This window comes from Chrysoperla carnea, chromosome 1 (assembly GCF_905475395.1).
Source record: "Chrysoperla carnea chromosome 1, inChrCarn1.1, whole genome shotgun sequence".
Lineage (NCBI taxonomy): Eukaryota > Metazoa > Arthropoda > Insecta > Neuroptera > Chrysopidae > Chrysoperla > Chrysoperla carnea.
The window spans coordinates 61,660,713-61,688,677 of NC_058337.1; the positions used below are offsets into that span (position 1 = coordinate 61,660,713).

The window sequence follows — 27,965 nt, forward strand, 5'->3', positions numbered from 1 at the left end:
ATGATGTGGATTTTTATCTAGGAATTTTATCTACTAGCATTTTATTAAAAATGCCTCCTTGTGAACGGTTAAAAATTTAATAACAAAAATTGATTACGTTTTAATAAGTATTGTGTTTTTCTTTTCTGTATTTGTAAAAAATGCTTATTAAAAATTTGACTCAAAATAACTCTTGTTAATAACTGCGTCACGTGGGAAACAATTTTTCATTTTCAAAAATATATTCCTGGAATAAACAACTACTGTGTGTTAATTAAGATTCGACTAACTGAAAATTCAATGTAAAGATTTTATTTGCACAATTATGATTTTTTAGTCGTGGATAAAGATACGAGTTCGTATCTCTAAACACATTTTTCAAAGATATGCTATTACGCATAACTGTCAAGTCTAGGAGGTATCTTTAAGAAATAATTTTATAAATACGAATTTCTGTCGTTAGATATACTCAAATTTTAATGGTATAATGCATTTAGGTAATATGTGTAAGTCTACCAAATTCTTTGCAGATATTAAAAATTAGTATCTTTTATCATTGAATATAGCTTTGATCAAAAACCTAAAGTTTCAATTGAATTCTATAAAAATTAATACTGAATCGATTTGATTTTTCTAATTTAAAATTTCCAATTTTCTATACATATAAAATGCTTTGTCTTGAATGACTGACGGATCATTGAAAAAAAAATTTTGTTTGGGAATTTGATGAAACTCAGTGGATGAAGTAATTTTGATCCAAAAAGTATAAAATCAGGTTCCCAGCAAAGCAGGCGGGTATCTGCTAGTAGGTACCCTTGTATCGAATACTTTTCTCAATTGAAATCTTCTTAAGCGAATTTGGATAAAAAATCGACACATTCATTAAGAGCCCAAAAATTCTGTGATCATTCCGTTCATAATTTTGCGACAAATGCAGAAATTAATAGTCTTAAGAAATTATCAATGGATAAGAATCTTGGGCGCGTAAAAATATTTACATCATATAAAATTCACAGGTAACATTCAATCAAAAAAGAAATAAGCCATTTATTTAAATGTCTATTAAATTTTATTAAGTAGATTTGCTTGAATAAAATTTAATGCAACATTTTATTTTATACCACAATAAAAGTAAAAAAAAAACATATTCATTAACAAAATTAATTAATCTTAAAATGATGTTAGAATAAACAAAAAAAAAAAAGAAAAGAATTAATATGAAATATTAAGTACTGGGGCAAGGGATTGTTGCCAAAACATTGGTGAATTGACCGGATGCTGTTCAGACAAAACATATTGTGCCGACCCACGCTATTAAACATATCATCTTTTTATTAATAATCAAAATATCATTATAAACAATTTTATTCACAATGAGCTGTCAAATGTCTTGTGTCTAATTTCCGGTCACAAATATTTCAAAAATTATAAAACTTGAGAAGTTCATTATTGATGAGAACAGCGGTATTTTAAATATTTAATTTACCTTAACGTAATTTTTTAAGTTTAAAGTAAAGATAGTAAAGTCATTATTCATTTGGAACATAACTCCAACTATAGCCCAAACAAATTCAGCGTCTCCCATTCACTACCTGGAATCTCCTGGACTCTACATACTGCTTGACTAACGTTTCAAACCATAAATTTTCATTGTGAGTTCCTAGAAGTGTCAGACTTGTAATTATAAATATACAAAATCGACTTTAGACTCATCCGTTGTTCCCATTCAGTGGTTCACAAATATAATTGAAACTCAAAATAAATGAATAGTGATACTCAACGAGACTTGTAAAACTGATAGAAAACAAAAAGCAAAAATACTTTTTAAGAAAAGTTTAACAGTGGAAAAGATACTTGAAAACGCCAATTAATCTTTAGAACTGACACGTAAAAGTTTTATTTTCAATTTTTCGAGTCTACCCAGTGATGGGATTGTTAAGGGGGCAAAAACTACTGGTTTTTACTACAAGCCATCAAACTTTGACCAGAATACATATACTTGCTCAGTGCCAAAATTTGAAACTTTGAAAAGAAAAATACATACAATTATTTATGAATTTATAGAAATTTGTTTTCAAAATTTAAAATTACCAATGTTACACCATAGACACTTCAGATACAAATTTGAAAGTTGAAAGAACCACATGTTTTTCAACGGGTTTTCATCAATATTATATATATATATATTTTTTTTTCTGTTAAGCAATATGATAAAATAATATTTATATATAAAATAAAATTGAATTAATTATGATTGTTTGTCGTAAGATAAGAATATGAATATTCATTTATAACATAAATCCGTTCAAATAGTAATATATTTATTATTAATAATTAATATAATTGATAATAATAATTTTATTTATTAATCTATAAGTAATTTATTCAAAACAATTAATTGATTTATTTTATAAAAACATTTTATCACAAATTAGTTAGTTGTTGAATGTGGAATGTGTAATTATTATTCATGTTTTAATAATATATAACACATTCGATGACTCTTTTAATAAATGTAATTTAATTTTTAAATGAAGCATATTTTAAATGATCACCTGAAAAGGCTTGTAAAATAATCAAGAAAACGAAATTTTTACCTTTATCTTTCATATTCAACGCTTATAACATCATTAGAGATAAAACACACCTATTGTTTAAGTAGGTATCTACAAAAATTAATGTCCGTATCTTTAAAAAAATCGAACCTCCATTTCTCGGTTCTTCCTCAAAAGGGTTTGAATAGCCTTTCGGTGTGAGGAAAAATTCATTCGTTTTGTCTGGTTGGACCCTTTATCTTAATTAACATATGGCTATATTTTTAGTGGGACTTAAGAGATCCATTTTTCCATTAAAATACTTCTTTAAATCCAAAAGATTGTCTTGTTTCCTTAACTGGTAAGATAGTCCCACTGAGATGGTTTGACCGCTACGAGAATATAGCATGTTCCATAAGATCTTAGTCAACTTCTAAAGAGAAATAAGTAGAGTGATTAAATCTTACAGAATTTTGTATTGGAAAAATGAATACAAATAAAAGTAGAGCCTGAAGTAAGACATCTTAAAAAGGCCTTTAAGTGTCTTTTCACAAATGTAAAACCAACTTTTCCTTTTATATAATTGACTTTCTTTTTTTCAATCATTTATCTGAAATAATAAAAGATTTGGTAGGACGTGAAATCATGGCTACATATTAACAATCAATCTATGAAATCAATCTTTTTAAGATACCATCCTAACAATTTTTAACATTTTTTTGTTTCTTACTTAACCAAGAGATATTCCTTATTGAAAGGTGGCTTACAATCACCGCTGGCTAGTGATATTAGTCGTAATAGATATCATTGGCGAAATTGTGCTAGATGAATCAACATTCTGTAGTACCTAAACACAATTAATATTTCAACAACGTTTCTGGGTAAACAGTGATGTTTACGAAAAAATATTTGAAACAAAAGTTGATAATTTTTTTATAAGGAACATTTCTTACACTTAAACTTTTGTTCTATCTCTAACGGATTACAAGAAGGGTCCTACAGACCCAAGAACCAATTGACCTATGTTGCTGATTTACGAACTCGACCTCACTTTTTACGTCCTGACTACGCTGTAAAAATTTCAGCTTGATATCTTTATTCGTTTTTGAGTTATCGTGTTCACAGACGGATGGACGGACGGGCGGGCGGACAATAAATGGACTAATAAGTGGTTTTTGTGAACACCTATACCAAAATTTTGTTGGTTGCATCAATATTTTTAAGCATTACAAACTTGGGAATAAACTTAGTATACCTTGATATATTTCATATCCATGGTATAAAAATACAACACATGATTATTATTTTTTTAGGATTATGTTGTAAATGCAGAACGGTGTAAATCGTTCAAAAGGTCAATAAATAAAGGTTACTTCATGGTAAGTATTATAAAATATGATTACATTACAACACAATTCTGTTACATTTTAATCCAACAAAACAGATCAAATCGCGTTCTTACTCCATCGTCTATATTATTATTTTAGTACGGATGTATTTATTGTATATATGTTTGTATGTAATACGTGAACAAGATGGGGGTCATGACCGTCTTGTTAACAATAATAACAAACCTAAAGAATGTTCGAATGTATGCTATAATATTGTTTTTATTCTTCATTTATGTATTCAAAGACATAAAGCTTACATGTTATCTTATAAAATATGTAATTTTTAAGACTTATTTCCGTATTCACTAAATAATTTATTCCTGAGTAAATATATCGTTAAGTCTTAACACTACGAATTTGTGTCCCTAATCGGTCAAATCAAAACAATTACCACTAAAAATTTGCCACTATCGTACGGTCTAGTAGCCCAATATGGCAAATTCAACTCTATCATAAGATTTTGAGACGGTAAGGTTATACGGGCTACATTTTATATCTATATTATAAAAATTAATCGCTGAATGTGTTGCTATGCGCAAATTACGTGAGCAGCTGAACCGATTTCGCTAATTCTTTTTTTATAATAATCCTTAAGTACAAGTATCGTTCTTACGGAGAGAAAAATGTAAAGAATTGTCTGAAAAAGTCTAAAAACAACACTTTTCTATATTCCCATACAGAAGATTCGTAATAAAAATTAAAAGTCAATTTGAACTTTAATACCATACCATAAAGTTTAAATTGAGTGGCGTTAGTATCGTATAAATATTAAAGTCTATATTGATCAATATTTATACTATTGTAACATTACTCAAAAACAAATTGTCTATGGTAAAATGTAAAAGCTACAAATTTCTATAAAATTAAAAAAGAGTTGTGTGTTTGTGACTTATCACCAAAAAAAAAAAAGAATCGACTGTTAGGCGGTACGAAGTTCGCCGGGTCAGCTAGTAGGTAATAAATATAAAACGTTCTTTGGGAAGTTCAGATTTGATTATATTATCACAGGATGGACCATTTCAATCGATAACAAGAAAATTTTATATCATTACTAAAATACAGAAAACTATAATCTTGAGCTCAGAAAAATATAATCTTGAGCTCAAGGAAGGGCATCTTTTAGGCAGACTTTGATCTTCGGGATCATTTTAAAGTCACCTTTGACCCGCTAATTAAGAGCACTTTAAATTAGAAAGTGATTCTTTATATAAAAAAAGTCTTTTGTTCGAAAAATTTTTTTTAATCGAATAGTTTAGGTTTTATTTAATTTCGGATACTAGAAATAGGTCGTGTTAAGAAAATAACAAAGTTTGTAATGAAAATGATAGAAATAACTTTTAATTTAAAGTATTCTTCTTATCTTTATCAGGCTAAAGCTCAAAGTTTTTAGATAACCCTGAAGGGCAAGATGAATCGCAAGGTGAAAGATGATTGTCTGAATTGTCCACCATATTCATAGATGACGCAGAGAAAATTTAATTTAATTTTTTAGAAAATAAATACTTATGTAAAAAATATTTTTTCTTCGTGCATTTGATTCATTAAAATATTTATTAAATTTATATAATTAATTTTAATATGATTTTCGTTATATTATTTATATAAATTAATTATTATTAATTAAATGGGACGTTCATTTTAATTTTTTTTTTTAAGAAAATTTTAATAACATCTACAATGAATCATTTTCAATAAATAAGCAAGTATCAACAAAGCATAAACAACAACAACAACAACAAAATAATATGACTAATTTAAAATGAATCATAAAACTTGATATTAAATAATATTATTGAACAATAATAATTCATACATCATATTTCTTCACCATTCTCTCTTTTAGTCTCTTAGTTTTGTGCTGTGCTGTGTGTTGTCTTTATGTCTTAGAAATTTTAATTAAGTTCATTCATAAACAAATTAATCTTAATTAATTTTATATATTATTTAAACAAAATACAAATATAGATTTTATATACATAGTAATTATAAATATTAATAATTAATAGTCGTAATTTTAATTGGGTTTTCAAGGCATGAAACACTGAACAGAATACAGACTAACATTACCAGAGAAATTGAACAAAAATAATTTGGTGAATGTTTACAGGATGGTCCATCTAAGGTGGTTAGTTTAGGAGTAAACAAAATTTATTTATGGCTTCAAAAGTAAAATTAAAATTTTATCATCACATTTTTAGTGTTCTAGATAAAATTTTGGTTTGATAAATATAAAAAAGTTACACCAATATACACACGAAATCGTAGCAAAATTTAGTCAGTGAGTGAAAATTGTAAGTATAAATAGTAGTTATTGTAAGGCCGCACGTCCGCAGACTTTTCTCACTCATATATTTGATTCACTCGTAGCCATTCAAATAATGATATACACTACTTACTCACTTGTATGTAATGTATTATACTCAACTATAATAAAGATACATGTATGAGGTAATTTGAATAGGATAAAGTGAATCAACTTCATCCTAATAGTCAAGTTATTGACCGCATCCTAATAGGTATCGATAAAAAAATTTTATGTACATTCTACACAATAGCACAATAATTGATTACTTAACAAACAAAAGTTTTGGTACTGACGAAACTGGTCAAATTGAATATATAATTGACATTGTCTAGGCAACTTGGGATATCTTTGTGTCCAGCGGTCGCTGAATTAAAATTTTGAAAGTTTTCCGGAGAATTCTTATGCAGTTTATTTTGTAGTTTACTACTTTTTTTTTACCTATTTCATTCCATGTGTCTAATTGAAATACACTTTTGATGTACAATGACAATTTCGATTTTGTTTTTAAGAGGAAAAAAAACTTGGCCATAAGAAGTTCTTGGTTCGAATCCCCGCTAAACAGACATTTTATTACCTTCAATACGTTTGATAACGAATACATTTCTTAAGACGCTCACGCCAATTTTTAATTTCTTGGCGTTTGATGCGTACCATTTTTGGTGGAGCACCTTGTGTATAGAAGTACTCACATAACAACATAACTAAACTGTCTGTAATTGTAGAATATAAATGTGGTATGAAATGGTGGTAGAAATGAGAGTGGGGTAGAAACATTCAAATTCAAGTATGAGTCAGAAATTGGTCGTAGAGGAAAGAGTGTATACTGTCAGTGTACGCTAACAGTGTACATACATATACATATAATACGTAGATATATACTATTACTGCTTGTAATGCCAGAATTTCCGGGTGGAAACGTTGTTGGTAGCCTTGGCAGCTAATTAAAACTCGCACATGCAGCTGATTTCATTAGCGTTAGTTTCCGTTCCTTCTAATATCTTCACAGTTTCTATTACTGGGGGATGTTTTAAATTATTATGTATATATTTAGATACAATTGAGTTACGTAATTAATTAAATTTTATTTTATTTTAGTTTTTAATTATATTTGAAAACAAGTACAAGAAATTATTTTATAATGAAATTATTTACATTTTTATTATATTAGAATTCAACATTATAAAATTTCTCATTTTTATGACGAGTATTTTAACACACCATGATGGATACGACATCGAGAGGCTAGACCAATAACTTTCTCAAAAATTAAATAATTCGCTGATAATTTAATTAACATTAAAATTGTATTTAATTTTAGTTTAATCCTTCCAACGATTTAATTATAAGATAAGTAAGCAATATTAAAAAAAATTTCCACCACAAAAAAAAATTTACTGCGTAAGCTACTTTTACTACTTTTTATTTTCGGGATCAACGATGACAAACTTTCAAGCAAAATATTACAATTGTAAGTAAATTATGTTTTAAATAATGACAGATACTTTTTGGAGAAACATGGAATAAATCATTAAAGGCGTAACTGCCTAATGAAGCAGGCGAGTAACGGCTAGTGTACTAACAATAAAATTTATCTAAAAACCAATTTGTTGCTTTCATGGTGAAAAACTTGTTCGATTATAATTTGCTGCTCTTCACAAGAAACACTGAAGATAAAACAAATTTAAAATTATTTAATGCTTAAACATTTTATACTCTCATAAAACCGATAAACAAATTATTTTAATAATATCAAAATAATTTATTGACTATTTTATGGTAAGCAAATACAATATTATTACGTAATAACCAACAGGTTTTATGACGTAACAAAATATAACAGTATATCTTTAAGACTGCATGCATATAATAATATAAATTCAAAATACATAATACAAAAATGTTAAGCTGTTTTTAAATAGTCAATTCAATAGAGTAGAATTGGCTTCAAGTACATACGCATTAGATGCCAATTAAAGTGTTTGATTACAACTGTTGGACCATCTTGGTATTTAGGGAAAGAAATAAATGACTATTCAAGTCTTTGGAATGTCTTGACTTTCAGAGTCCTTTAAAATATCTTAGTAGTCATTCAATTTATACACATATTTAATAACTGATAAGACATAGAAAAACGCTTTGCAAAATTGTAGGAAATATTTTTTTAAAAAATTACTAAAGCTCGTAAAGAACAAAAGCAAAACCAAGTAAAGGTATAATTTTAAGTTCTATAGAACAGCAATAAAATAATAATAAAAAGTCCGGTGACCTAGGAATTTTTTTGTGATTTTTGGAAACTTTGTTAATCAAAAAATGTATTTATAAAGTTTTATTGAAATCCCTAGTATTGTTCAATCCGCATATCTCCTTAAATAGACTATTCACATAATGTACTTCTAAAGAATGAACGATCAATCAACGTTCGAAGAAATGTGTTTACCGAAGCCTAGGCAATCTTAATTGTTATGCATACAAAAAATGACATAACCATTTACAATCCTGTTTCTAAGTATATAAAATCCTACTTATTAAGCAGATGCTTGTCTTGTTCACTTCCCAACACACACATACACACACACACAAACACAGACACACATACACACACATATTAAATACATGCAAGCATATAATCATTCATTCGATGGTATCTTATGCTAGTGTTGTGTGTTTCTTTAGTTTAAATTTCTGCCATCTTTATTTTAATTAGTAAAACTGATAAAGAATAAAACTTATATTGTATACAGTATATTAAAATTTTTAATAATGTATATTAGTGTCAATTCATAATTAGTTTCATATTTTGTTTCATATCATTCAAAAAAATTTTAAAAAATTAAATAATAATAAAATGTAAGTTTGTAAAATAATTGTCATTAAAAATCTTTCTTTACACAACACAAACACACAAACGAGTCGCAGATTAAATGTCTCAAATAATCTTTCATGCTATTAAAAGTTAATGATTTTATGCTCTTACTGGATATTACACGGTCGCTTTGGATGGATATTTGCAAAGGACCCCGCAATATTAGATAGGAAAATGGCTTACTGTGAAACATTTTGTAACCCACCCTAAAATGTTCTGTTGAATCATTCTAATCATAAACTCTCATGACCACAAAAAATTTTAACGAGTAGTTTTTGACCCACGGGCGATCAATGCTTCAAATATATTATAGTTTTAGTATATGACTAGGAAAATGGCGTTTTGTGAAACTTCTTCAAATCGCCCCCGATATGTTTTTCAGATCGTTCTGTACAAAAACTTTCACAGCCACAAAACTTTTTATTGAGTAGTTTTCGAGCTATGGGCGATCAAAGCAACACCTACATTATATTATATAGTTACACAAATATGATTAGAAAAATGGTTTTTTTGAAACTTTTTCAAACAGCCCCCAAAATGTTATATGGATCGTTCTGATCAAAAACTGTCACGATTACAAATTTTTTTAACGGAAATTTTTCGATCTGCGAGCGAAACTTAAAACATTTTAGTTATTACAGCCTGTTGATCGAAAACTACTCTTTAAAAATTTTTGTGACCGTGAGAGCTTTTGATCAGAATGATCCAAAGAATATTTTAAGGTGAATTAGAAAAAATTTCACAGAAATCCATTTTATTATCTAATATTACGGGGTCATTTATAGGCCTGACCGGTCCGCAAGCATTTCTTCTGTCTTGTACCTGCTACATTTCTGCATACGTAGCATAATTATAGCAGGCGGGAAATTAAATTAAAAACACTTCATTCAACGTTGTCCCATTCATCATAGACAAATAGGCGCAAACGAGAATTGATGTTCAGATGATATTTATTGAAATTTTACTCACTAATCAAGATATTTAATGAACAATGGGGATGCAAGAAGTTGTCCTCAACTGAATATCTAACGGCTCGAATTGAACGTGCCTTTACCTTTCGGTGAAAAGTATAGAAGTGTCGATAATATCAATTTTAATAAATAATACTTTATGGTCGCATTATATTCGTTGGATGTAGCATAAAGCTCGTAGAGCTCTCGCAAAAAGGACGCAAATTTACTTTTTACCCACTATAAAAATTATTCTAATTTATTAATATTATCGCATAGCCGATAAACTAAAAATATTGAATTTTTTTTTCATTGGAGCTAACTATTATTATCATTGGAAAAATTCTTACAAACTCCATTTAAAGAACGAACTAGTAATTAATTGAAAACAAGAATAGTATATTAATTAAATAAACATTAAGTATTAAAAATTAGCCTATCTATGTAATTGACTATAAAATAGATATTTCTTTGAGTTGTAATTTTGTAATTTTATTAATAAAATTTTACTGGAAATCAAACACATATTTCCTCTTTGTACGTCTAAAATGCAATGTTTTTTCAGTTGTTCATACTAAATACAGGCACAAACATAATTTCCAAGAAACACAAATTTAAATATGCGTAAAACAATGTCGAAATATTAAAGAATAAAAAAAGGTAAATACATATTTAACAGTACAAACAAATTATTCATAATTGAAGTATTTAATGAGTAAATATATAAAACAATATTTTAAAAATATTTAAAATACTTTGTCAGGTTTCTTCCATGACACAAAGTAAAATTATTACAGAACATGTAAAAAATTGTCTGCTACTCATTAACGAAAATTATTAAACATAATTCAATTCGATGGTTGTCCAATTTTTCTTCATTAAGAGGAAAATAAATGAATGTACTCAATTTTCACTCTGAGTTTATTCGTTTATGAAGGTTGGCCAAAAATTAAAATTTAAAAAAGGATTAAATTTATAGACACTTTGTTTCCCGGAGTTAAAAGCCTATCTTTTAAAAAGTCAAAAAATTTTTCGTTTTTTAGTTTTACCAATATCTATTTCACCGTACCTAGTAGACTTTTAGAAAAGCTGGAAAACGGCACGGAGGATCATTATATCTCACGCATATGCAAGTCCGCCATCTCTTCTTTTTTATGACCGTTTTAAAAAAATACAAAAACTGTACTCTAAAAATAATAAATGCGAAAACAAAAAACAAACAATTGACTGAGTTAATCGTGGAAATACCATGTATAGACAGCGTTGGCTACTCTGTCACATTACACATACACACATGTCACACATGTATAACTGATATACCCATATAATATATACTATACAACCTGCGCTTAATTTGTGCTCTCATGGGTAAATAGTAATGTTTACGAAAAAATGTTTCAAACAAAAGTTGTTTATTTTTTTATAAGGAACATTAATCCTACGGACCTAAGACCCAATTGACCTATGTTTCTCATTTACGAACTCTACCTCACTTTTTACGTCTTCAGCACGCTATTAAAATTTCAGCAGATATCTTTTTTCGTTTTTGAGTTATCGTGATGACAGAAGGACAGGCGACCGACAGACAGACAACCGGAAATGGACTAATTAGGTGATTTTATGAACACCTATACCAAAATTTTGTTCATAGCATCAATATTTTTAAGCGTTACAAACTTGGGACTAAACTTAGAATACCTTGGCATATTTCATATACATGGTATAAAAATTGCGAATATCAATCCAAAATAATAAAAAAATTTTGGACAATCAACCATTAAATAATACAAAGGCAAGTAAATCATGTTATTGAATGCGTCTACAACGTTAAAGTTAACTACAATTCTATATCCATAAAACTATACTTTTTGGGTATATAGCAGAAGAAGATATTCATACATAAACATTCTTTCACTAAGTAGGAGTAAAAATAAAAGTGACATTTTTTGGATTGGGGCCAATCGGTTGTTGCATTTACAAATATAAAACTCGACAATATTCGATGGCCACTTAGAACAAAACTAAGTAAGTGATACCATCAACAATCACGTATAAAATGTATAAAAGTACATATCTAGAAAACTATTCTTATGTACAGTAAAATCTCTCACAAAGTACAGTAAGATTCAATTTTAGATAAATGAAACTATTAAATGCTTCATCTATACCAACTTTATACATATAAATGCATAATTATTAAGCAAAAATAAAACGGGAATTTTACAGAAAAATTTCAAAATAAATTATGTGATTTTCAATATTAAAACTAACAACAGAAGATATACAACAAAAATACAAAGCAAAAAAGACGCAGTTTCTCTGTAATATCAACTTGTCCAATTGATTTAATGTTTAATTCGACGCACTTATCTAAATAGTTAAGGATGTTTTTCAAGAATAAGAAGAAAATAATAGCGCCCTCCTCCCGAACCTAGACATTACCCACTGAATAGAAAGATATGTGTTTATATACACAATGCCATCAAATATCTGTCAACAGTAAAACGATAAGACAGCTGTTAAAAGCCAAATTTACTTTTAATCGCCCTAGCTAATATTGTATAATAGAGAGTGTATAGTTAATGGATATTTTATTTAGGATACAGTACCAAATTATTAAGACTATTATTTTTACCAAAGTAAAAGGTTTAACAAGTAACAAGGATTGATGAATGTAGAATAGGAGAATAAGAGAAGACACATAACGACACAAGTCTGAAAATTTAAATGCTATATAAAGCAGAGCGATGACCTGTAGCTTTTATAGTTCAAGGTAGTACTTCGAAATCTTTTGGATTTATTTACATACCAGCGAAAAACGAGAACTAATTCAACTACACAATAGTAAGCGTATTCTAACAAAAAATAATATATTATTCTAGGCTCTAGGATATCGCGCATCAAAAAATCCATGAGCTCTAACTTTCGGCCGCGTCGAAATTGTGTAACGTTTGTGTCGAAGTTATGGAAGTTATTTGGCCAGCGGTAATTTTTTTCAGTTTATACTTACTTTACACTGTTTTACAGGAATTCTCTCACATTTGATTTCAAATTACCATCATACGGCCAGTCTTCGGTGTCTGCCACTGTTATAAAAGTGCAAGTTGTAACGAAAAAATCGCACTTGAGTTTATCCGGTCAGTATCCACTTTTCCGGTTTATTTCAACATCAACCTTCTCCGGAATCGCTATAAAGTCTGTCAGCCGGTTTATAAAAATCCATGATTTGACTAACCGTTGCTTCCATACGGGTAGGGTCCACTTTTTTCCCAGATTTCAACACCACCTCCTCCTCTATCTCGAAAATGGTCGTTCTGCCAAATATATGTCCTACAAGAGAAAATGCTCCATATCGACTCAGAAGCTTATTTACCACGCGGCACGAAGCGAGTTCATGGATTTTTTTTATGCGCCATATCCTAGACTTAATTGGCTCATGAAAAGAGAATTCTTCGCTTAAGAATATTTTTGTTATTATATATATAATTTTTTTATATCTTCATCTGACTGAATATTAATTACTTCCGATCAAAAAATCAAATTCTCCACACACGTATAATTTTCTCTTATAAAAAAAAGAATGACTAAAGAATACACTCGAAATAGCAAAAAAAAGTTATTCTGAAATGAAAATCTAATGTACGCCCCATAATTCTTTGCACATTATAGTTAAAATGAATTCAGGGATAGCCAAAAAGGAAATTTACATTGAAATTTGAAAATCAAAATTTGGGAATCGCTACGAACAACGTTTTTCCAAAATAGCATGGATTATAAAATAAAGCAATACTAAAATTTCCTGCTAAATCATAATTTTACAGAATTAGAATCAAATGGTTCTCTTTCATTACTTTTTTGGTTTGAAATTTTTTGCAATTTTTCGTTCCAATTTTGTAATATTATTTCTAATATCATTCACTATCTAATATAAATCCCTGGACCAAATTTATATTTTACATTCTCTAAAAAGTAATTTCACATTGTCGCAAATTTACAAAATGTATCTTGCCTGGATCATTATTTAATGTAAAATCAAACTTGACCGATTATATTTATTTATTTTTTTATTTAAGAGCAATCAGTAAGTAGAAGGTATATCTATACATTTTCATCATTCTGTTCCTGAATTATTAACGGGATATAATATTAATATTAGTAAATACACTTAGTAATAATTGATTAACAACAGAAATAGAACACACAAAATATTCACTTTAGCAGTCAGCCCAAATAAATTATTTTTAACTGCATCTCGCATGTATTTTGTATAACAGTTGGTTTAGTGATGCTGATGGTGACGTTTTTAAATTTTTAATACACATGCTGCTCTGCTCTACAATAGCTTTTATTGCCAAAGCAGCCCACAATTTTTTTTAATTAACATTATTTATGAGGTAATATATTTGTATGTAAACACACATTAACAGTGTAATAATTCATATTAAGTATTTTTATTTATTTTATTAAAATTGTTTACTTTTTTAAAAACAGCAAAATAACATACGACGAAATTACCTTCTGTCTTGTAACTTTAATTTAGATGCGTTGTTGTAGTTTCGTAAGAGTTATTGTATTTTAAAAATTCTGCGTTAGTTCCGTTAAACGCAACGTTGCTGTTAGACTGGGTGATAAATTTCACGTGACGATTGTCTTTATTGTTTCTGATATTAAAGATTTGTTAAAACTACGATAATTAGCGAAAATGAAATGCCACTGTATGACGACCCACTCCTAACATGTAGTTTCCAATTGAACGTTACACCAAAAATGAATATGCCAATGAGCGATATTTCGAATGAATATGCCAATGGGCGAATAGCTTAGTGCCTGGATGACCGAGCTTTGCTCGGTATTTTTTGAGTTAAATTGGCACAAATTTTATCACTTATATAAGCACCATTGAAAATGTATCCACACAAAGACCAATTTGAATGTCCCGGTTATGTACTTTATTTTGTAGCCAATAGATGTCAGGAAGAGTCATATTTTGGTCAATTTGTCAGTTTTTCCTGAAAACACCGATACAACGACGTTTTCTAAAAATGAAACCTAGCTAGATAGATTTTTCGCTCCAAAAAATAGTTATTTTCATGAAAATCGTTGGAGCCATTTCCGAGATTGCTGATATATATATTCATAGATTGAAATCAGTCATAGATTGAAATTAAGAGACAGATTTGAATTCCCTAATTTTTCGCTCTGGCTTTGGAAGAAAGTGGAGAGCATTTCACTGTTGATTAGGATGCTCACAAAATTTCGAGGTTTATGTGTATATAACTTATGTCAAACTTTTTGGCGAACGTTAAAATTCTCTTGCATACTTTCTGACAGAACACTTCAGAAAAACAAATTTCTATGTATTTCTTTAAAAAATCAGATTTGTATTTCAATTCTTTTGTCACTTGCAATCCCTTGCCAATTTAGTTCCAATTCGTGGCTTTACTAGTACATGCCTGAATTACAAAATTGAGGACATTACATATATGAATTTCTTGAAATATTCGCCACGCGGAAATTTTATCATTTTAGTTAAAGCTGATATTCTTTTCGTTAGCCTAAACGAAAATTTTTGGTCTACAACTTTCATAAAATTAACATTATTTGGATATAAACACAAACTTAGCCATTGAAATATATGGTAAATCCACGTCTAGGGAGGAAGATAGATCAGAGCACCCGATCGGTACACCCTTGATAGTTTAAACTATGATTGTTCGATTGACTTCCAAACAGGCTTAATTATTTTAATAATATAAATATTCCTCTTTTTTAATAAAAATTATTTAAATAATAACACCAGTTTGTGAGTACTTCGAATTGACCACGAACGAACTGTAACCTATAAATATGTGTATTGTAGTAGGTAGTACTATATAATAGTAGTATGTGTACGTAGTAAAGCACTTATTATACATACATACAGCCAGTCAGGCAACAACAACAACAAAAAAGTAATAAAAAAATTAATAATAATAATAATAATAATGCAAACATTTAAAAGTATGAAAAATTTAATATAAGTTTATATAATTAAAGAATCGTGGAACATATACACAAAACTTTTTGATATTATTAATAAAACAAAGATGGATACAATTTAATATTAAATATTGTTCTCTTTGTTTTAAACAGATTATACAGAATGGCTTTTGATGGCTGGCAATGATCATTACATATGTACGATGTATCTACGTAGTATATATAAACATCAAAATTTATTATTAATTTTTATTTGAAAATTTATACTAACAAAAATTGATCAGTTCAGAATTTTATTAAATTCTTTGTTTATTAATAAAGAGATAGGACCGGTGGTGACGTTTGTTTTTTTACGTCTTGTAAGTATAGAAAGATAAGTGACTCTTAGGTAGCCAATGTATACATAACACGACTGTGGTGTCATACACATATAACTGATATTCCCATATAATACATACTATATAACACTCTAGCCTAATTTGCACCCTCACGGGTAAACATTGGTGTTTACGAAAATATGTTTCAAACAAAAGTTATTTATTGTTTTATAAGGAAAATTTTGGTTCTATCTCTAAAACGGTTTACAAGATGTGTCTTCAGGACACTCGGACAGCCAAAAATGGACTAATTAGGTGATTTTTTAAGCACCTATACCAAAATTTTGTTCATAGCAACAATATTTTTAAGCATTACAAACTTAGAGCCAAACTTAGTATACCTTGATATATTTCATATATACATGGTATAAAAATTTTATTTATAAGTTCAAAGCCTATTTATTACTGTAAGATGAATCGATTTTTTTTTGTTTCGTTTCAAAGGTAATTTAATGGGGAATGTTCTGAGCTATGTTTCAAGCGTGAGTATAGGGTTCCATACCCGAAAAAACTAAAAATTGGCAATGATCTTCCATATTGGCTCAGTTTAGAAAAGGCTTTAAGAAAAAAGGCAATTTAATGGAGTGTTCTTAGATATATTTTAAATGCCAGGTAAGGGTTCCGTACCCGAAAAATTTGTCGGATATTTTTTAAATTTTGTAAATTTCACTTGTTATTGAGTTCATTTGGGTCAAGCTCAAATAGTAATTTTTTTAATTAAAATGCATTTTCAACACCATAGAAACAAAATAACAAAAATTGAAAATTATTATTAATTTATGTCAAATAATAGATAATTTTTTTCAAATTTTTGATTTTTGAAATATTTTTTACAAATATTAAGAAAATTAATAAAATTTGATGCCATGGTAACAAAAAATAACAAACCTTGAAAATTTTTTTTAACGGAAACATAGTGGAGTGTATAAAACTAAAGTATCTAAAAACTACTGATGTGCATTGATGTTTTTTTGAGCAACAGGTTGTTTATCAAAGACGTGAGTTCTTATTAACGCTAGACAGAGTATCTTTTATTTGGAAATCTCAATACTGGTAAGATAAAAAAATATTCGTGAGCTAAGAAAATCTTTTTTTTTATGCAAATTTAAGCAAAATGGGTGCCACACAGTACATATATACAGAAAATGTAATTTAGCCGACAAATGTATAAAATACATAGAGAAGATTAATTAATTTTAATTGTAATTACATTTTAACAATGTGAATGTTATTAAAATTTTAGTCTTTAATGAAACTCATTCGCTGTGCTATATATAATATAATATATTTATGTATGTATGTATGTACTCATTGCAAGTAGAGGCCTCCTTCTGGTTCTGGAGTCGAAATATATATTATAATATCGTGTACATTTGCTATGCTATTCTGATGGTTGTTATTCACAAGATACACCATACTATTATAATACTTTCTACTCGAATTCTATGTAGTTGTTATATCTTCGGAATAGATTTTCCACTAAGATTTGTACTTCTTATTAATTTTAAGTGTTTATAAAAGTTTTTGACAAATTAAAATGAAATGTTGTATAATTCTTATGTTGTTATATAAGTACGCATAATTCTTTTTAATTTCTTTAAACAATTTTAATTTTACTGTTCTGATTGTTCACAATCAAAATATGCTTTAACATGTCCTACATTCACGGACATGTTATTTTCCTTTCGAAATAAAATTTGATATAAAAACTTACCACTGTATTCTTGATGCCTAGCATATCTGAAAATAAAAATTAAGAATGAATACTTGGAATTATAAATAAAAATTAACATATAAATAAGGTTAAGCTACGTATACACGGGATAAAAAACCATCATATTCTTAGTTTTCATTATAGGTATAGTAAATTAGCACATCTGTTCACACTAGCTCCAATTATACCCGACTATACACTAAATTTTAACTTGACTATGGTCAAACTATACGCTATACGGAAATATTGCAATACAGGAGTTCATACTAGGAGTCATAATTAGACGTACATTTTAGTATAATATAGATGCTATAGTTTATTTTTGATGTTCTTATAGCACAAATCAGTTTAAAAAAAAATCATTTTTGCAGAATATAATTCTGAATGCATTTTTATTTCATGATATTTGCAAATAAAAAGATTGCTACTGATCTTGTGATCATTAACGACAGGCACACGGTATGCAATTTAAAGCGTTCACTACAATGCTAATATTGTATAGAAACAGGTACTTTAGCATCATATGTTAGCATAAGTAATATTACAGTATTGAATAGGGCTATTCACTAAAATTGTTGTGGGTATCGCCAACCAGTATGAGCCCAACGTCCATACTGCATTGACTCGTCCGCTATGACTATTGCTAATGCTACTATTCCCTCAATACAGTACACAGATAGGTCCATACTGACATAGTGATATCCATAAAAAACTTCTTACTGTGCAGAAAGTATGAAGACAAAACGGGTATCTTTATACTAAACCTTGGATATTGCGAAGGCACCAATATCATAATAAAATAGAAATGAATTTGTTACGTGAACTTCGAATTTCGAAATTTGAGTTTGTAAAATGATTTTACAAGATTTTGATTATTTATTGGAGAAAGTGAAGCCATACATTCAAAATCTATATGTAGCTATTATTTCCTTATCAATTTGTTATGGTATAGGCAAATCTATAACTTCCAATTGCATATCTGAGATGGCTGAAGCTATTTAGAAAGAAAGTCCTGTATGAGGAATATTAGAAACTTCTATTTGCTAAGGAATTTATTAATGCCCGGAGTCTTCTTCCCGTGTCTAATGTACTATATTTTGTTGATGAGACATTCATTTTATATGTTTAAAATGATATTTACATAACTGGCATTAACTGTCAAATATCAAAACTATCAGCTATACAACTGTCCACTTTTGATCGTATAGCTTCTAGTTTTCATATAGTCTATTCTTTTACTATAATATAGTTAATAAAACTAGGGTAGAATTCAACTATACGGATAGATTTTAAGCATACGAAACGTTCACTCGACTATGGTCACTCTATAGCGAAACTATATGATAGTTTTCTATTCAGTAGCTTTATACGCATACGTAGCTTTATGTATGTACACTTTAAAAAAAAAAAAGTTAAAAAAAAAAAGATAGTCGGTCATAGGGACTGTAGACGGTATTAACTATAGTATTAATAATTAAAATTTCATAATTTGTCAATTGAAATTATTAACGAATATATAAAAAATTATTATAAATAATAAAAAAAAGCAACAACACACAGTGTTTTTATTCAAGCTGTCACCCATCCTTGAATTAAGTGTGCTCAATGTTATTTAACTTTAGTGATCGGATGAGAATCGTTGTTTTCAATGTGTTATGTACAGAGCGTGACGATGACGCGAGTTGATTTTTGTTCATCCAAAAAGTGCTCAACGTGCCTAAAAGTTTTCACTTCAAAAACGCACGGATTTATATAGAGTAGATATATTTCAATGTGCGTTTTTGGTGACACTATGTATTCCATTTGTAATAACTGGAAACAGAAAAGCCTGTAGAAGTTTAAAGATCCGATCATCATATTCACTTTAAACCAGTAAAATTTATAATAACAGCCTTGCCTTGAATACCACAAGCCAGGTCGATTAAATTTTTAACTTGTGTTGTGCATCTTTTATTATTAGTTCTTATAACACAAAATGAAACGAGAGGTATAAAAATCTTGAATCGTTTCTTTAAAAATAACGTCTCGGTCTCATCTCCACATCTTACACTGTACACTAAAACTTTAAAACTAAAACTTAATATATAGAAAGAACCAGAAAACAAAACAAACATTACAATCAAATAATAAAAATTATTAAAATTTAATATTTGTTTTAATGAAAATCAAATTGAGGAATATGAATAAATATAAATATAACATACAAATACAATGATTATTTACATTGACAAGTACCTACAACTTGAAGCGGGTTAATTATTAAATGGTCAAACAAAATTGTTATTTACACACATTCCTATTATTTTATGTTCTCTTATTTGATTTTGGTGTTGGTCTTTCACATAAAAAAAATGGTGAAGTGCGAGTCGGACAATCATAAATTAAGGATCGCATAGAGAGAGATCGCTAGCTTATATTAGGACAGGTATGTTTGATATAGTTATTAAATTAAGATGCTTAAACTACAGGGGAACGTGTATATCTTTACCCATAGAGCAAAAACAACTGGGCCAAGATTGGTAAATTTTGGATACTAATTGTTGTTGAGCATTGGATCAAGCTCGTAAATCCAGACTCGTCCAGTTTTGTAGTATTATTGAAAGATAACATCCTTTTAACCTTGGATGACAAATATTGCATATCATATTTTCATCTGGAACGACTCCAGTGATAATTTATGTGATTTTGACATTTGCGTTTACTAATCAGTTCTTATATTTATGCACATTAAGTAGAGTATTTAATCAACAATTTTACTGCAACCAGGCTTTGTAAAGTTAAATGCCTTTACTCATAATGGTAACATTTGATACATTTTAGATGATAACACTTTATACGTTAATCAAATCTTGATTTATTAGATAAGGCAGAGGTTTAGGTAAAACCTTTCTAGACAAGGTGTGATTTATTGCAACGCTTGGCAAACCAATGCTGGAGTAACTTCATTTCCATCGTCAAGCTTGGAATTTCCTACTAAGAATATTCATGAACATGGTGTCCTGGACCACCCATATTACTTATTTTAAAACTGAAAGTGAAGTTTCTTTTCATGTCATTTTTAAACTCGTGGCGTGGTTTCTTCCTGATATATAAGGAAGAGCGTTTTTCCGATGAGTGTTTTAAAAAAAATCACTACTCCATTTTTGTAATAGATGATGATGACAGGGATGCAGACACATTTTCGAGTTGCAGAGGAACTTTATTAACGATTGGATATTTATTGTATGGGACCATCCATAAATTACGTCACACCAATATTACGATTTGTGATATTGGTTTGCCCCTTGTCACATAAAGATACATTTGGATGATTCTCTCTTACCTTAACGTGTGGCGTAATAAATGGATGATCCGTATATTGAGATCAAAAATTTGATTTTTTTTAATACAATATTTATAATCAAAAGTTTGCAAAAAATCAACGAGAATCAAAAGTTAGCTCTCCCATCATAATTTAACTAAAATCTTTTACTACTATTATATAAAAATAATATATATATTTTTAATAATGCATTTAAAAATTTTCCATGGATAATTACTAATACATACAAAATATAATCAGAATAGGTAGATAGACTAAGGCATGTTATGTCTGAATGTACATATTTGTATACATGCGTTATGTCAATATGGTTTTACGTTGAATTTCATCTGATGTGTTTAATTTCTAAGTAAATGAGACAAATATACATTTAGAATATTGTAACATAAAGGTTTATATATATCACCCTACGAGTTATTGTAAAGTCAAAACGTTTAAATTTATCTCAACTAAGTATTGGTGAATTTTCTAGTTCTGAGAAGATAGAGGAGATCACATCCACTAAAAAACATCGACTTTGAGATGTCACTGAGTTGACATTTTCAGATATGTGATTTCATAGAAAGGTACTTGATAATAGGCCTTTGTCCTAAAAATATTTTATTACATCATCAAGTGAAATTAATTTTTGGATAATATCAAAAACTACGAAAATATGAAGGATTTAAATGTACAAATAGAAAAACAGGAAAATATCTTGCCATCTATTCTTGCACATTTTAAAATTTCAACGAAAGAAACATTGAAATCGATATCAGCACAAAGGCCTATGAAAATGCAACGAAAAGCTGTGCATTATAGAAAACAAGAATCTGTTGATTGATTCGTATAAGAGTCTTCAGTTGAGACATTTAGGAAACCATATTGAAATTTGTCGACGTTCTCTCAAGCCTATGAAAACCACGTGCCTCGAAAATTTTTAATAGCCGGTTTTAAACGATATTAATTATATAGTTCCAGAATAAGGCAAAGAAATTTTGCAAAATTGAATTGGAAAATTTTTCATTTTATCATGTGAGCAACTTTATTTTTTTAAAGGAAATATTCTAGGAAATTATGTCGTTAGTAGCCAGTTATTTTTGAGCCTATCAGATATTGTTGTATTCCCCTAAAAAGTACGAGTGAGGGTAGACACGGCAATTATATTCAGCAACATGATTGGTGGGATTCCTGAAATTCCTCTTATTCCAATTTTGTTTTCTTTAAACATCTTAGAATTTTTCTAAAACTCTAGGATTTTTCGAAATATATTTCGATTTTTGCGCCAATTTCCTAGATTATTTTTTTTAATATATAAATACGTATTTCGAATACGTCAAAATTGTCGGATACTTGGAAAGTATAAATTGTAAACAAACCAAAATACCAGATGTTACAAAATTAGCAATGGGTAACATACGCTATTTATAGCTAATTCATACAGATGATGACTACTTGGAAGTCGAAATCGGAACTTTATTCCTTTCGTACCTTTCTTGGTACATTATAAATGTAACACTTACGTTTTGTATTTACAAGATATTTTTCTCAAATTTAAAGTATAAATTAAGTCAAATACTTGTTTGATTCTTTAAAGAATTTAATTTTATAGCTACTTTTAGTTTTTACTGAATGAATTAAATGTAGCATTAATTTAAAAAATACATTCTGATTTAGTTGTCAACCCAATATGTGCGTACAATACGTTTGGTATGATCAGCTTATTTATTATGACACAACTCAGTTTCTTTGATTGACAAAACATAAAATTTTGACGAGAAATACAAATTGAGAGTTAAAAAAATATTTTTTCATTTTCTCAAAATTCATGGTAAGCAGAATCGATTGACTAAATTCTAAATTCCTAGGTAACCTACATATCGGTTTTTGGTGTCGTATTTTTGTTTCACTTTGTTTGATTTTACCTCCCAAGCAGAAAATAAATCAGAACGATAACGTGCGATAAGGAACATAATTCCAAAAACTTAATCTAGAAAATTGGGCCAAAAATCGAAATTTATCTTTGGAATAGAGAAGTACCAATTGACCCGTATTACACTACAATGTTGTATCTGAACCTATATGTAACAAATAATAATTCGTTGTTAGTATAGTTGATTCGAGTCATTTAACTGTTTATAGGTATATCTATATGGATAAATATAAGTTGAATTTGTCAATATTTAGTTAGCAACAGAGCAAGCAGAGTGTAGAAGAGATAAGGGCCCTTCTAATGCCATCATCCATCCAACCAACCATTCAGTCATCTATCCAAGTGTTTGTTTCAAGTAAAAAAACATGTATATATATAGTTGCTTTGTCTAGCTTACTTACTGTACAGCATACGTGTTATAACGACCTTATCCTATCATGATGATTTTATAAATTTGTTACATAATTTTACTTTTGTTTTATTGACATTCCTTCTAAACATTGTTTGTGGTCATTTAGAACATGAAAGTAACATTAAAATTTACATTCAGGGGTTTAACATTTCTATGACATGAATTGCTTTAATTAAATGATGATTATGTCATTAATTTTAAATATTTGTTCGAAATATTTCTGTTTTATTTTATAAATGAATGCTTGAGCCCCAAAATATAAACCGTAAGATAGTGATACATTTGGGTGTCTCACAACTACTTCGCAGTCTTTTGTCAATATTTTTGATTAATTTCTGAATATTCACTAGTTTTAATTTGTAGAAATTTTTCAAAAAACACAAAATTGCCTCGTTTTTTACAAAATTTACTTTAGTTAACAATTTTCCAATTAGCCGAGAAAAATCCGGCCTCAAATCTAGTTATATGCTTGGGACAGTTTTATATTAACAATTTTCCAATTAGCCGAGATAAATCCGCCCTCAAATCTATTTCGAATTGAATAGACGACCTACGTATTCTTTGCCAAATACTTATCGTAATTGACAATAAATAATTTAAAAAATACTCACGGAAATGAAATTAAAAACATAAAAAACTATATCCAATCAAATAAAAACAAACAATAAATTATAAAATCAAAAGACAAGAACAGTCGTACACAAAAAAACGAACAAAACATATAGTCAAGTAAAATTAATTTTTCAAAATGTCAATGTGGATTGTTTCTTGCCAATTAAGAAGAAACCTATTTTTGTTTTTTAATTAATGCATTTTATAACTGATTGTGACGAGAGACGCCACAACGTACTGCACAGACTTTGTACCTTTTTTTATTTCGGTGGGTATATATTTATTTGATGACGAAGAGAACAATACTCATTATAAGAAGTTAATACAGAAAAAAAAGTCGACCACTGATTGACAGGCACACACTATACGGTTTGCAGTGTGTGCGAGTGTGTGTGTTTATATAGGTTTAACTTTGAAACGTTGTTAAACTTGATTTAATAATATCAAATAGTTAAAAACAAACACAAACAGAAAAAGTAACACACAAGAAATTGAAATGAGAAAAAATGTGGTAGTTACCGATGTATAGTTAACGAACACGTCGTTCGATTTTACTTTTATTCGTCTAATAGTACGCAATGATTTAAAAATTGTGTCTGTAGTTTTGTGGGAGAATTGGTTTTAATCGCCCCAAAACAGATAAAACCTAACATAAACCTAAAAACTAGAAATTATAAAATTGAATCAATTTTATGCCAGACTCGCATGATACATGCCAGCTTCAATTTCCATTTTAAAAGTAAAGACCACCACGATATAGCCTTCACTTTCCTTGCTCTCACTTATCCCCCTTCCATAACACTCGCAACGCTAGCAATAATGAATGCAAGCTATTTAATCTTTGCTTTTTAAATAGAATTATTTTGGTGAAGCCGGCGGTTAACTGCCAGTTTCTAAATAAATTATTCGTTCCGCGTTCCGCGAATCGAGGAGGTAATTCCTATCTTTATAAATTATAGCCTGTGTGTTATCCTGATGTATAAGCTGCTATATTATTGTTAAGTTTCATTCAAATTCATTCATTAATTTTTGTGTGAAAACGTAACAAACAAACTTGTTTAAATTTGTATGTGATTGTATGTTTTTGTGACTCACTAGATCAAATATTAGCAAAAGCTTTTGAACATTCAAAAAACCAGACCTAATATGGCTCTCTTTTTTAAGAAAACTGAGCTAAAATGAACGTATGTTTCCTTTCGAGGATTTATTAAGACGATGATTACTATTTTGAAGTGAAAATGAAAAGATTCAAAACGATGAAGCCAATAGATCTGACTTTACACTTTCCATTTTTTGAAACAGCCACCATTTTTTTAGCTCTGTCATGTTTACTGAACGAAGTCTACATCATTGGAAAGCGATAAATATACTTATTTCGAATGGCAGAAAGGTTGAATCCAGATTTTAATTGAAACATGACAATTATTTTATGCTAATCGAAAGTATGAAGTGGATAACGTATGAAGTGGATAACGTAACGTAGGCCTAGTAAAACTATTGGTGTAACATCTGTGAATAGCAAACTTTTTCTTAATTTTCTAAATACGGAAATTTGTTTCAGTCCTCACCGAAACATAAATAAGGTATCCAAACTAAGAGTAAGCTTTTCTTGAAAGGCATACATAAATCGAAATTAATTTTAGAGTTATATTTTGTAAAAAGTTTTTAATTTATTCTATTCCATTAATAAGATGTCTTCTCCTCTTCATTAACAAAAGAATTTTCATATCTTTCACAATATAAATTAGTCCAATTAAAATCTAAATCATTAGTTTTAAACATTTTTGAATTATACTGTATTGCATATATATTTAAAACGCTGATCTAATTTGAGAATTTTAATGAAGGTACGAATTTTTCAACTAATGAGCTTAACCAATATAACTATAATACGAATTGGCCACATTTTAATGTTTTACTACAAACACATGTGATTTATATAGGAGACTAAATGTGAAGTGAATATACCGGGTGTCTCAGACCATCCATACCACCCTATTATTTCAAAGACCTAAAAAAAAATAAAAAAAACATGTATCTAATATTTTTCGAAACTCTATCCAACAATACTAAAAATGCCTCAACCCCTTGCCATGTGAGGAGAAAGTGTCCTTATTTTTTTGCAGATTCAGAATCTTTATGAAAAATATAAAGATTTAGTCACAAACATTTTTTGCGATTCGCCATAGATGGCGCTGTAATCGGAGAAGAACATCATTTTTGTTAATTCTTTACTTCCTCCGATTGCAGCCATCTATGGCGTCTATTGCGTCTATGGCGCAAATAATGATACGAATAAAATCTTCCTATTTTTTCGTGAAGACTCCAAATCTGCCATACAAAATAGGGATTTGCGTTTAAATTTTTAATGTAGCACCCTATCTCCAAAATTTTGAGTTAAGTTGGATAGGCATCGATTTTCATGCGTTTTAGTATAAGTTGGATTGGTTTCGACTTTGTCCAATATTCTTCAACTGAAATTCATCGTTAATCATGCTTTTGCATGATTAACGATTAGCTTTCTGATGAGAAAGATTATGTGAGACACACTGCATCTGATAGTTGGCATGATGGTTTCATGTTATTCTGTTGCTATTGGTCTAAGATTTAGGATCTGGTTACTCGGATGCAGTCTGATAACTCAAAAAATAGAAGGAAAAAATTATTTTTTTTAATGTTGGACAAATGTTATAATACTCTTGATTTTTAACTTTTGTTTAATATATAGCAATTCTTAAAAATTTTTGGGGACATTTTTGATATTGTTGGATAGAGTTTCGCAAAATATTAGATACGTGTTTTTTATTTTTTACAAATAATAGGGTGGTACGGATGGTCTAGGACACCTGGTATACTATTCGTTTAAAATAAAATAAAAATACAATATACCGAGACCGACGACCATACAGTTTTATATTCTGCCTGTTGAGTAGTATTCTCTCTAGGTCTCTTAATTGGACATTGTGAGAATCAAATTGAAACACTATTGTAACATTGTATACATTATCGGGTGTATTAAAGTTTAGACGAAACGAAAAATATTTATCTTATCTTTCATATCAACAGATTAAACAATAGAAAATTGGAAAGACAATGAAGAAATGGCCAGAATTAACACAAATATTTACTAACATTTGTTTTACAATTAATCAGATTTTAAACTTTCAAACATCAGACAAAATATAGGTGATTATCAAGCTTTTTTATACTTCTAGATGTCAACATCAAAAATAACAGGCTGATAATATATGTTAGCACGGTCACATATGTTAGGCAATGCAAATAACTTTTCCTAACTGCCTAAAACACTACAATATTAATTGTTATATTGGAACAGAGATGAGTAGCTTAGAGGTTAAATACGCACTGATATAGGATAATCTATACAGGAAGTACTGAGATTAATACGCGGCACTGGAAAAAATATTTGTTTTATATTATAAAAACTCATAAAACTGCCGATTTTAGTAGTTTTTTCACCACATCTTGATATTATTACGCAACGATTGACGTAAATCCGAGATAGCTGTTAACTCATTCGCGAGAATTGTGAACAAAAAACTATCCCTGGACAGACATACACAAAGCGATGTTAATATATTGTTCTGGCCACGA

The 27,965-nt window shown here is 28.9% G+C and overlaps 1 protein-coding gene across 2 annotated transcripts in view; it reads right to left on the minus strand.

Annotated features, from left to right (window-relative positions):
- LOC123301842 (thyroid receptor-interacting protein 6) overlaps window positions 1-18,119 on the minus strand; it is a 303,615-nt gene extending 285,496 nt beyond the window's left edge. For both annotated transcript variants that reach the window (XM_044884771.1, XM_044884765.1), the window contains exon 1: window positions 18,093-18,119. The gene's annotated coding sequence lies outside the window, so the exon portion shown is untranslated. The remainder of the gene's footprint in view (window positions 1-18,092) is intronic.
- Between the last annotated feature and the right edge of the window lie 9,846 nt (window positions 18,120-27,965).